Raw genomic sequence first — 9,525 nt, 5'->3', positions numbered from 1 at the left:
ATCCCCGCCCCCACACAAAGCACCACAGAACAGCAAAAAAGGTTGGCGGTCACCGGGTAGTGATGAGTGCATGGGGCGCCGCTCCCTACAGACCGCCCAGGAAACAAAGGTAAACAGAAAGCTGACAGGATGAAACAGACCATGATTGAAATCCCAGTGACACAACTCACCAGGCAGCAGATGAGGGACCTAACCGATGCTCAAATAAGAAAACTTTCTGAGGCTCAGCTCAAAGCTGTAGTCATAAGGTGGCTTACAGAATTAACAAAAGATTTGGAACAAGACAGGGAAGGAATGAAAGCTAGTCACACTGAAATGAACGAAAACACATATGAGACAAGTGGTGAGGAAATGAAAACCAGAGATCAAATCAACAAATTGGAACATAGGGAAAGAACAAACAGTCAACCAGTGCAGAAAGAGGAAACAAAAAGGGAGGAACACGAGGAGAGGCTCAGAAACCTCTGGGACAGCTATAAGTGAACAAACATTCGGATTATAGGATTGCCAGAGGGAGAAGAAGAAGAACTAGAAATTGAAAAATTAAGTGAAAATATAATAAAGCAGAACTTCCCAAACTTGGGGAAGGAAATAGACTTACTGGTCCAGGAAGCACAGAGAGTTCCATAAAAACTGGGCCCAGGGAGAACCACACCAAGACACATTAGAATCAAATTGTCAAAAATTAAAGATAGAGAGAGAATCTTAAAAGAAGCAAGAGAGAAGAAAAAAATTATGTACAAAGGGGTCCCAATTAGACTATCAGCTGATTTCTCAAAGGAGACCCTGCAGGCAAGAAGGGACTGGCAAGAAATATTCAAAGTAATGAAAATCAAAAACCTACAGTCACAATTACTCTATCCAGCGAAGCTGTCATTCAGAATAGAAGGGAAGAGAAAGTGCTTCCAGGACAAAGTAAAACTGAAGGAGTTCATTAGATCCAAACCACTATTATATGAGATGTTAAAGGGACTAGTTTAGAAGAAGGAGGATCAAAACTATGAACATTAAAATGAAAACTGCATCACAACAACCAACAACAGAAGCTAGGGAATTGAAACAAAGGCAGACTAAGTAGGCAACAAGAGTGGAAAAGGAATTATAGGTATGGAGAACATATTGGGGGGAGGTCATTAGGGAGGGGGAAGGGGGAAAGAGAGGGAGATGGTGCAGGAATTAAGAAGCATAGAAGGAGAGAATGGAGTAGACAGAAAGAGATTGAGAAAAACTATATGCACAACTAATGGACATGGACTAAAATGGGGGGACAACTAGAGGGAGGGGGGTGACTGGGTGGAGGGGAGCAGAGGGAAAAGAAATTGGGACAACTGTAACAGTATAGTCAATAAAACATATTTTAAAAAAATAAAAAGTGCAATTTCTTGTTTCTGAGACACTTGATGTCTTTTGTCTTCTGTGAAACATAAGCAGCAGATAATTAAGCACAAGGAAATTATCTGTTTCATCTCATTGATATTTATGTAGCACCAACTTGATCATGGGTGTGATGAGATCAGGTGGAGATGCAGAAGACAAATCCTGTAGGGCCTCGTTGGAATAGAATATGGATTCTGTTCTCAGTACACCAGGAAGACTCAGGGTGAAATTTCGAGACGAATCAATCTGACATGTTTTTTTGTTTGTTTGTTTTACATTACATAACAGCCTCACAACACAGAGTGTCCACAGGGGAGTGACATAACTATGGGTCTTGGGAGAAAACAGATTGCAGGAGACAAAAGTTGAGGTAAAGAGCCTGTCAAGAAGCTTCTAATATCCTATCAGATTGTCTTCTCTTATTTCCAAGATTAAACAGTATTCCCCACAAGTAATATTTTCTAATAACACACGGTTGAGCTTGCTGTGGCATAGTTTAGCAGTTCTCATGAAGAGAGGGGAATAACTAGTAGCACAACTACTGCTATTACTTTATATATATAACTTGAAAGCTGCTTAGTGGTCCACATAAAAGATAACAGTGACTTGCACTAAATGTCAGCAATTAAAGCAAAACATGAAGGTACATTTAAGATACCTTTTACTGATTAAGTCTACCATAATTTATGCTGCATTTGGTGTACAGTTAAAGAAAAAAATGGACAAAAGAGCTATGTTTCAGAATTGTCAAATTTGAAATGCCTGTTAAACTTCTACAAGGAGATGTTGCAAAGCAATTAGATATACACTGTCTGGAGTTCAGAAAAAAATGTCAAGGGGTGAAGTCTATATTCAGAACAAATGTGAAACCATGGAACCTCACAAGATCACCTAGAGAGATTGCATATGGATAAAGAAAATGAAGGAACCACAAAAGGGGACAGGAAAGTGTGGTTTCAAAAACAAAGAGATTACAAAATGGACTCTATCTTTAAGATATTTAGGACCAACTGGGAAAGGTAGATTGAAATTAATAATGATTCGAAGTGATACATGGTATAATAAATAACCACATTTGTCTCTAAGGCTATATATCTATATGTATGTGTTCACTTCTATTTTGACAAATTTGAAAGAAGGGTCAAAAAGTGGAATGTGGATTTACTGAATAAGGCTAAATAGACTCAGAATATTATGACTGTAAAAAAGTAGAGAGGGCAGGAGAACTGAAAAAGTAGATAGAACTTACTCTTAAATACTCTCATATTCCCCCACTTCCCACATAATGCCTTTTCAAAATCTTGTGTTTTCCCTTGGGCCCTCTGAAGACAGCTTTAAAGTGTGATTTCTGTGATTCTTTAACAAGTGCACTGAAATTGAGCTCACAAGATATGAGCTCAAGCTTATCATTTGAACATTCAGATGAACCTTGAGCTACAATGTATCTATAGGGCCCCAATTGCCCAGTGCGAAAATAGAATAACTGTGCATGCTTCACTAAGCAGTTGAAAAGTAAATGAGAACACATGCATTTATAAATTCTGAAGCACTGCGTAGCATTAAAATTTGTGGCTAAGATTTTTATAATTTCAATTTACATACTAGTTCATAAGAATTTAAAGTCTGAACATGTTTGGTGATATTGACTTTTTAATAAGTCAAATTTTACTTTGATTACCAAACACTTGTAGATGGAAAGAAGTGAAATTTCAGCCAACATGAATCATTGTGTGGTTGTGGAATGATCAAAAATCCAGGTTGTTATTTTGGAGGAGGCCCTTCATGGTACTTCCTATAAATCCATGCACCTAAAGGATCATCCTTTCCACAGTTCAGGATAAATAAAACTCTAAACTGCCCAATCCCTGAAATGCTTCTAGCAAAAGAAAGTATTTCCAAAAACCTTGAATATGAAGAGGTAGCTCAGGAATACCTTGACCTAGTCCTTAGAAAAAATTAGGTATACCAGAGAGTAACATCAGCCCACAACCAGAGATCAGCCCTGGAATTCTGACAACATCTTGTTCTGCTTTTGTGGAATGACTTTAGGGGGCAGATAGTCTCTCAGATGCCCCCCAAAAGGTTGAAGAGATGTATTCTGGAATCAGATAGGAGCTCTATTAAATATCACATTGCTTAAATATTCTGCTCCCTTCCTCTTTGGAAAAGGATTACTTGTTTTCAAATGATCATAAAAATAAGCTAGTAATCAAAAAAAAAAAAAAAATTTAGTGTGCTTTCTAATTTCAAGTAAGTGCAATTTTGACCTTGTAGTCTTCTATCCTCTTCCTTTCTATTATTTCTTTATTTCTTTCATGGCCTATTTCTTCCTCCTCCTCCAACTCCCAAATGTTAGCATTCCTCTAGTTGTTTTAGGAATCTTTGGCTTCCTCTTGGGAATAGAACCAGTGACCCTTTGGTTCACAGGCTGGCACTCAATCCACTGAGCCACACCAGCCAGAGTTCCATGATTATTTATAACTACTAATTTGTACTTCTCAATCCCTTCACCTTTTTTCACCTAGTCTCCCAACACCCCTCCCTTCTGGCAACTGTAAGTTTGTTCTCTGTATCTATGAGTCTGTTTCTGTTTTGTTTGTTCATTTATATTGAAGAACTTCCAGATCTTACGGCAGCATATTAGAAACACACTGCAGCAGGCCGTCAAATGGAGGTTAGGGTCTGTCCTGTATCTGCTGTTAAATAACTGAATGACTTAGGGCAAATTACCAGTTTCACTGGATCTCAGTTTACTCATTTATGGGGTAACTCAGATTAAATTAAATTCCAAATCCAAAGCATAATTCCATGACTAATATGCTTTGAAACAGTTAAGCTGTTCATTCCCTTAATGAGATGACGAGCTTCATGCAGGCAGGAATTTTGTTTTGTTAATCTCTGTGTGACCTGTATGTAGAACTTAAACCAGGCACATAACAGGCACCATTAGATATTTATTGAATGAACAAATGCATGCATTGAATATAAAGAAAGTAATTCTCATTGAATAAAATCTTAATATTTAAAGGTATTTATTAGGATGTGAAAAAGTTTCAGCTACTTTAATTTAGATGACCAAAATAATATCTATGATGTTTTAATATAAAATCAAATTAATTAAAATCTTATTTTAATGTTAGCTTAGCATAGAACTTGTATCAAATCACTAGTGTGACTAATAATTATGACTGGCAGTTATAGATGGCTTTAACAAAACATGTTGATTGGTATTGGGTTTAGGCAAGCTTGAGAGGGGGGAATAGTAGAAAACGCCTCTAAACATTTGAACTTAATGTCTAGCAGTGCTGGTAATAAACATGGATAAGCAAGGAAGAGTGTATTAAAGATAGCCTTGTTTGCCTGTTCACTTCTGTTTTTTATATTTGTAAATAAAGAAAATTATTGTATAGCCCTTACTTTGTGTCAGGTCTTCTTTTAAGTGTGTTCACAAATATGAATTTACTGATTTCCTCAGCAACAGCATAAGGTGGGTATTATTATTACCCTCATTATTCAGATGAGAAAACTGAATCCCAAACAGATTAAGTAACTTTTAGGAGAATGTTTCCATAGGCAAACCACCCTTTTAGGGATGGAGAGATTGGAGGAGAGGAAGAAGAGGTGAGAAGCGAGGGAGAGTGGGCTAGGGTCAGAGAGAGGGAAGTGTAGAGAGGCACGTGACACCTGATACAAGAAAGGAGGGCACATGCCTGGGTTGCAGGCCCGGTCCCCACTTGGTAGCATGTGAGAGGCAACCACACATTGATGTTTCTCTCCCTCTCTTTTTCCCTCCCTCCCCCTCTCTCTAAAAATAGATAAATAAAATATTTTTAAAAAATAAATAATCATGGGGGTGTAAAGTGTAGCATAGGAAATATGGTCACTAATATTGTAATAACTCTGTGTGGTGCCAGGTGGGTACTTGAAATATCTAGGGGAACACTTTATGAAGTATATGATTGTCTAACCACTATGCTGTACACCTGAAAACATTACAAAATTATATTCATTGTAAACAGTAATTAAAAAATAAAATTTAAGAAAAAAGGATCTGGAATTTCTTCACCCTGTCCTCAAAGACTACCTCAAAAGAGGGAGACTGAGCTGGTGCAATGCAAGGCCCCCAATCCTGCTTCAATCAGAGAAGTTTTGTGTTTATCTGCATTGAATATTGAATCTCTAGGAAAAGATTCACTTGAACAATTTACCTGCTTATTTAATATTAGGAAACCTACTGTCCTCTAATGGACAGCATGTCCTGAGGATCAATGATGGGTGGAACATCTAAATTTCCAGTTACAGATTCTGGAGTTCTATGCCCCTTTAAGAGAGATCTATGCAAAAGCATCAAAGTTATGTGGGTAAGAAGCCATTATTTTAACTTACGGATGTTCTCACTCAGGAACTGAAATGTCCTAGACAATTTAAGTTTGTAAACAATTAATGCTTTCCAAAGTTATTTTAAGTCTTGGTGTGTTAGTTTCTGAGGAAGCTATCATAGCCGAACAACTCTACTAGTCTCTCAGAAATTGTCAGGTTACTTGTGCTAAATTTCGTCTCTTAAGACAGCTTTATAATGTGAGACTGGAATGATTTATTTATTTGGTGGCTTAAAAAAAGGGTTTTTTAGAAATTGTCAGAAGGGAAAATTTAAGTTCCTTACTTGGAACTTTAGGATGTGCCCTTTTATCCTTATATTAAATTTGTTTTCCCCAATTTAAGTTAATATAATTAATAATTTCAAATATGGTATGAACAGAATACAGAAAAATATAGATAAATTGAAGTATCTTTAGAGATAATAAACTAAAACAGTGATGGTACTCTAACTTGAACAATATTGGCAATGACTAACAGAGCTAAGAGTGTTTACCTTGCAGAGCTGTAGACCAAGACTTCATGGAAGGTATTTTCAAATTTTGAAGGGCTTCAGAATCTGTGTGCTGCCAAAGCACAGAATTAGAACCAAGAATGAAAATCTGAAGAAATAAGTTTCTATTCAGTTAAAAATGGAAATCCCAAGAAACAACTTGCATTCAGTATCAAGGGCATTAGAAAAGCTGTTCACTGCTTCCAGACATTTTGGCTAAGTGTAGAAAAACTGCTCACCCTACTTCTTACAGCACGACCTTGACAGATGTGCCCTCTGGTGGCTGTCTGCCTGAAGTGCAGATTCTGATCTTGGTGTTTAGTTTGCTTTCTGGGGGCTTCGTTTACTTGCTTGCTCATTCACTGTTATCTATCTATCTATCTATCTATCTATCTATCTATCTATCTATCTATCTATCTATTGAGGCAAATAACTGGGTCTCTTTGAAAAGCATAATCTTAAAAAATCTAAAAATCCAGAAATTAGAAGTGACAGCAAACAGCACACTGCATCATGTTTTAAGTGGCTATGACTCAGAGTGTACTTTAACCTCATTCTTTAACTTGCTAACCATGTTAGCAATTTACAGTAGCACATACAAAGATTACAGAAGATTTTGGATATGCTAAAAGAGTAAAGATATCATAGTAGGAGTCTTAAACAAAATAAAATGGCATTATCTGATAGGGTTTCTGAAGATCAACTGCCTCAGAAGCAAGGTTCTCTTCTCTAGCATGAAAGCAGCAGGTTGCAGATCCCTGATATTCCTAGACAAACAGATCAATCAACCCTAGGAACTACCTGGAGGTAAATAGTTTTTTACTTTAACCAGGGACGATATTGAACAAGCATCTTCACACAGTTTTCCTGATCAAACACCACAACTTGGTCGAGTAATTTCCAAAACAGTCCTCAAAGAACACTGGAATACTTTACAGTTTCTCTTCCTGTTTTCTTTACTTTATGTCAGTGTTGAACTTATTATTAAGAACGGTATTCATTACTGAGAGACTAATTTTATTTCTTCGCTGAATTACAAATGTAGAAAGAGAGAAATGTTACCTTTCAAGCTGCTGCAGTGTGAGCCTAGAGGAAGTAGCATTCCTTTTAGAGAAAGAGCTACTCCTCCTTTTAACACCTTTGATTATACAAAGATAGAATTCAGGGCTAATCTGGATAGTGGATATGAGCAAAGAGAGGGCAAAATAGCAAAACTATGCATATTAATGTCAAAAACATCAGAATTTTCTGCTAGTTGTGAAAGAAAAGAAGGTAGGCACCAGAGTCAGGTTATCTAATGTGACCCTAGTACCTTCTAATCTGGGTATTTCTCTAGTGAGATTTTTATCACCAGGATCGTCAGCAGTCCTCAATGCAACAGACTGGTGATTCTGACAGTCTGTCATCCACATATGCTGAGAACACCCACACCTGCAATCAAGAACTGGAGAAGCAGCAGCAATGGAGGAATGGAGGATGGAGAGAGGGAAGTCTTTCACCTTTTGTGAACAAGTGACCTATTATTGCTTAAAACCAGAAGCAAAGGGACCCAGTGCACATGTCTTTCCACTGACACTAATATCCTGTCAGCTTACCCTTGGGTCCCAGACACCAAAAAGCACATAAATATTAAATATTTACTACACAGCAAGCATTGTGCTAGGTGTTTGTAGCCATAGAAACCTTCAACTCGGGAGACGGCGGCCACATGGCGACGACGGTAGTCGTGGTTCCAGGGCTCGCGCTGCTGGGCGCCAAGACCGGCTCCAGGGCCGAGAGTGGAATCCAGACTTCCATAGTTGATGATGGCCCCACAACACGCCTCACCTGCACTTTGAATCGCAGTGATACTGTGATCACAGTCCACCGCTGGACGAAAGGGGACAAAGTGCTGAAGGAGGACTCGCTGTCTGATCAGATGACGGAGTATTTGGTGGACTCAGACGACCGCATGGGCCGGTACTTCCGCATCTTCCTCCCGGAGCCTATAGGCAAGACCAGCGTGGATGTGAAGGGGTCCCCCAAGATCAAGGCTGCGAAGAAGTCAGAACAGGCCACCGAGGGGGACATGATTGTGCTGAGCTGCAAGTCCGAGTCCTTCCCCCCAATTACCAACTGGGTGTGGTACAAGGAAAGTGAAGCTGGGGACCAGGTCCTCACCAACAACTCCCAGAACAAGTTTGTGGTGTCCTCGGAGACCAAGACAGAGCTGCACTTTGAGAACTTAGACCTGGAGGCTGACCCTGGCAAGTATGTCTGCACTGGCACCAGCGCGGAGGGCGCTGACAAGGCCGTCATCACACTGCACATGCACAACCACCTGCCGCCCTGTGGCCCTTCCTGGGCATCGTGGCCGAGGTGGTTGTGCTGGTCACCATCATTCTCATCTATGAGAAGCGGTGGAAGCCAGATGAGGTCCTGGACAATGAGGACACAGGTTCTGCTCCACTGAAGAGCAGTGGGCACCATGTGAATGACAAAGACAAGAACGTCCGACAGAGGAACGCCACCTGAGTGAGGCAGTGAGGAGGCTGCACAGGCCTGAGTTGCAGTCCAGAGGAGCCCGGTGTTTCAGGTGTTCATAGCATTCCAAGTCCTCTCCTCTTAAAGGAAACCTACCCTGCAAAGTAGACCACACTGTGGATTCAAATCACATTTTCTCTTATTTTTAAAAACAGCCGAACTAGGGTTATCTCTATGTAGAGTTCCATTCCTTAGGGTTTTTTATTTTTCTTTTTAAGAGTACTATCTAGGGGAGCCATGATGTTCTAGGGGAGACCCCTTTGTCACCCTGCCCATTCCCTCCATGCACCCCCAACCCATACCTTCCATGCCCTCTGGCCATTTAGCTTTCTAGTCCATCATGCTGGGGCGCTGTGGAGGGCAGACGACCTTTTCCTGAGACTTGCTGTGGCTCACCTCCTGAGGCTGCTGGGCCTTGGTTCTGCCAATTCCTTGCCCTTTTCTGAAGGTCTCAGGTCACGATGACTGGCATTCTGCCTGTCTGAAGGTAGTACTGTGACATCACCATAGGTCTGTGCAATATGGGATGGCCATCCCACAGGGTATCTCCCTTACTGTTCCTGCCATCCCCAACATGGGGGCCAGTGGTCTGGGTGACCATCAAGGAGTGAGAGTTGCTGTAGCAGCCCCTTTCCCCATCTATGCCCATGGTGACTGAAGAAACACCCCACAGTGTCAACTCACATTGGAACCCCCTACCAATAAAAGCTGACCCACCAAAAAATAATAATAGAAACCTTCAACTCTGTAAGATG

General features: G+C 40.0%; 1 pseudogene; it reads left to right on the top strand.

The window, feature by feature from the left end:
* The first annotated feature begins 7,955 nt into the window (after positions 1 to 7,955).
* Positions 7,956 to 8,761, top strand: LOC150020020 (basigin pseudogene; annotated as a pseudogene).
* The last annotated feature ends 764 nt before the right edge of the window (positions 8,762 to 9,525 follow it).

Source organism: Furipterus horrens, unplaced genomic scaffold (genome assembly GCF_987537825.1).
Source record: "Furipterus horrens unplaced genomic scaffold, mFurHor1.1.pri manual_scaffold_2, whole genome shotgun sequence".
NCBI lineage: Eukaryota > Metazoa > Chordata > Mammalia > Chiroptera > Furipteridae > Furipterus > Furipterus horrens.
Note: the sequence above shows the minus strand (reverse complement) of the source record. Positions and strands in the feature narration are given on the sequence as shown.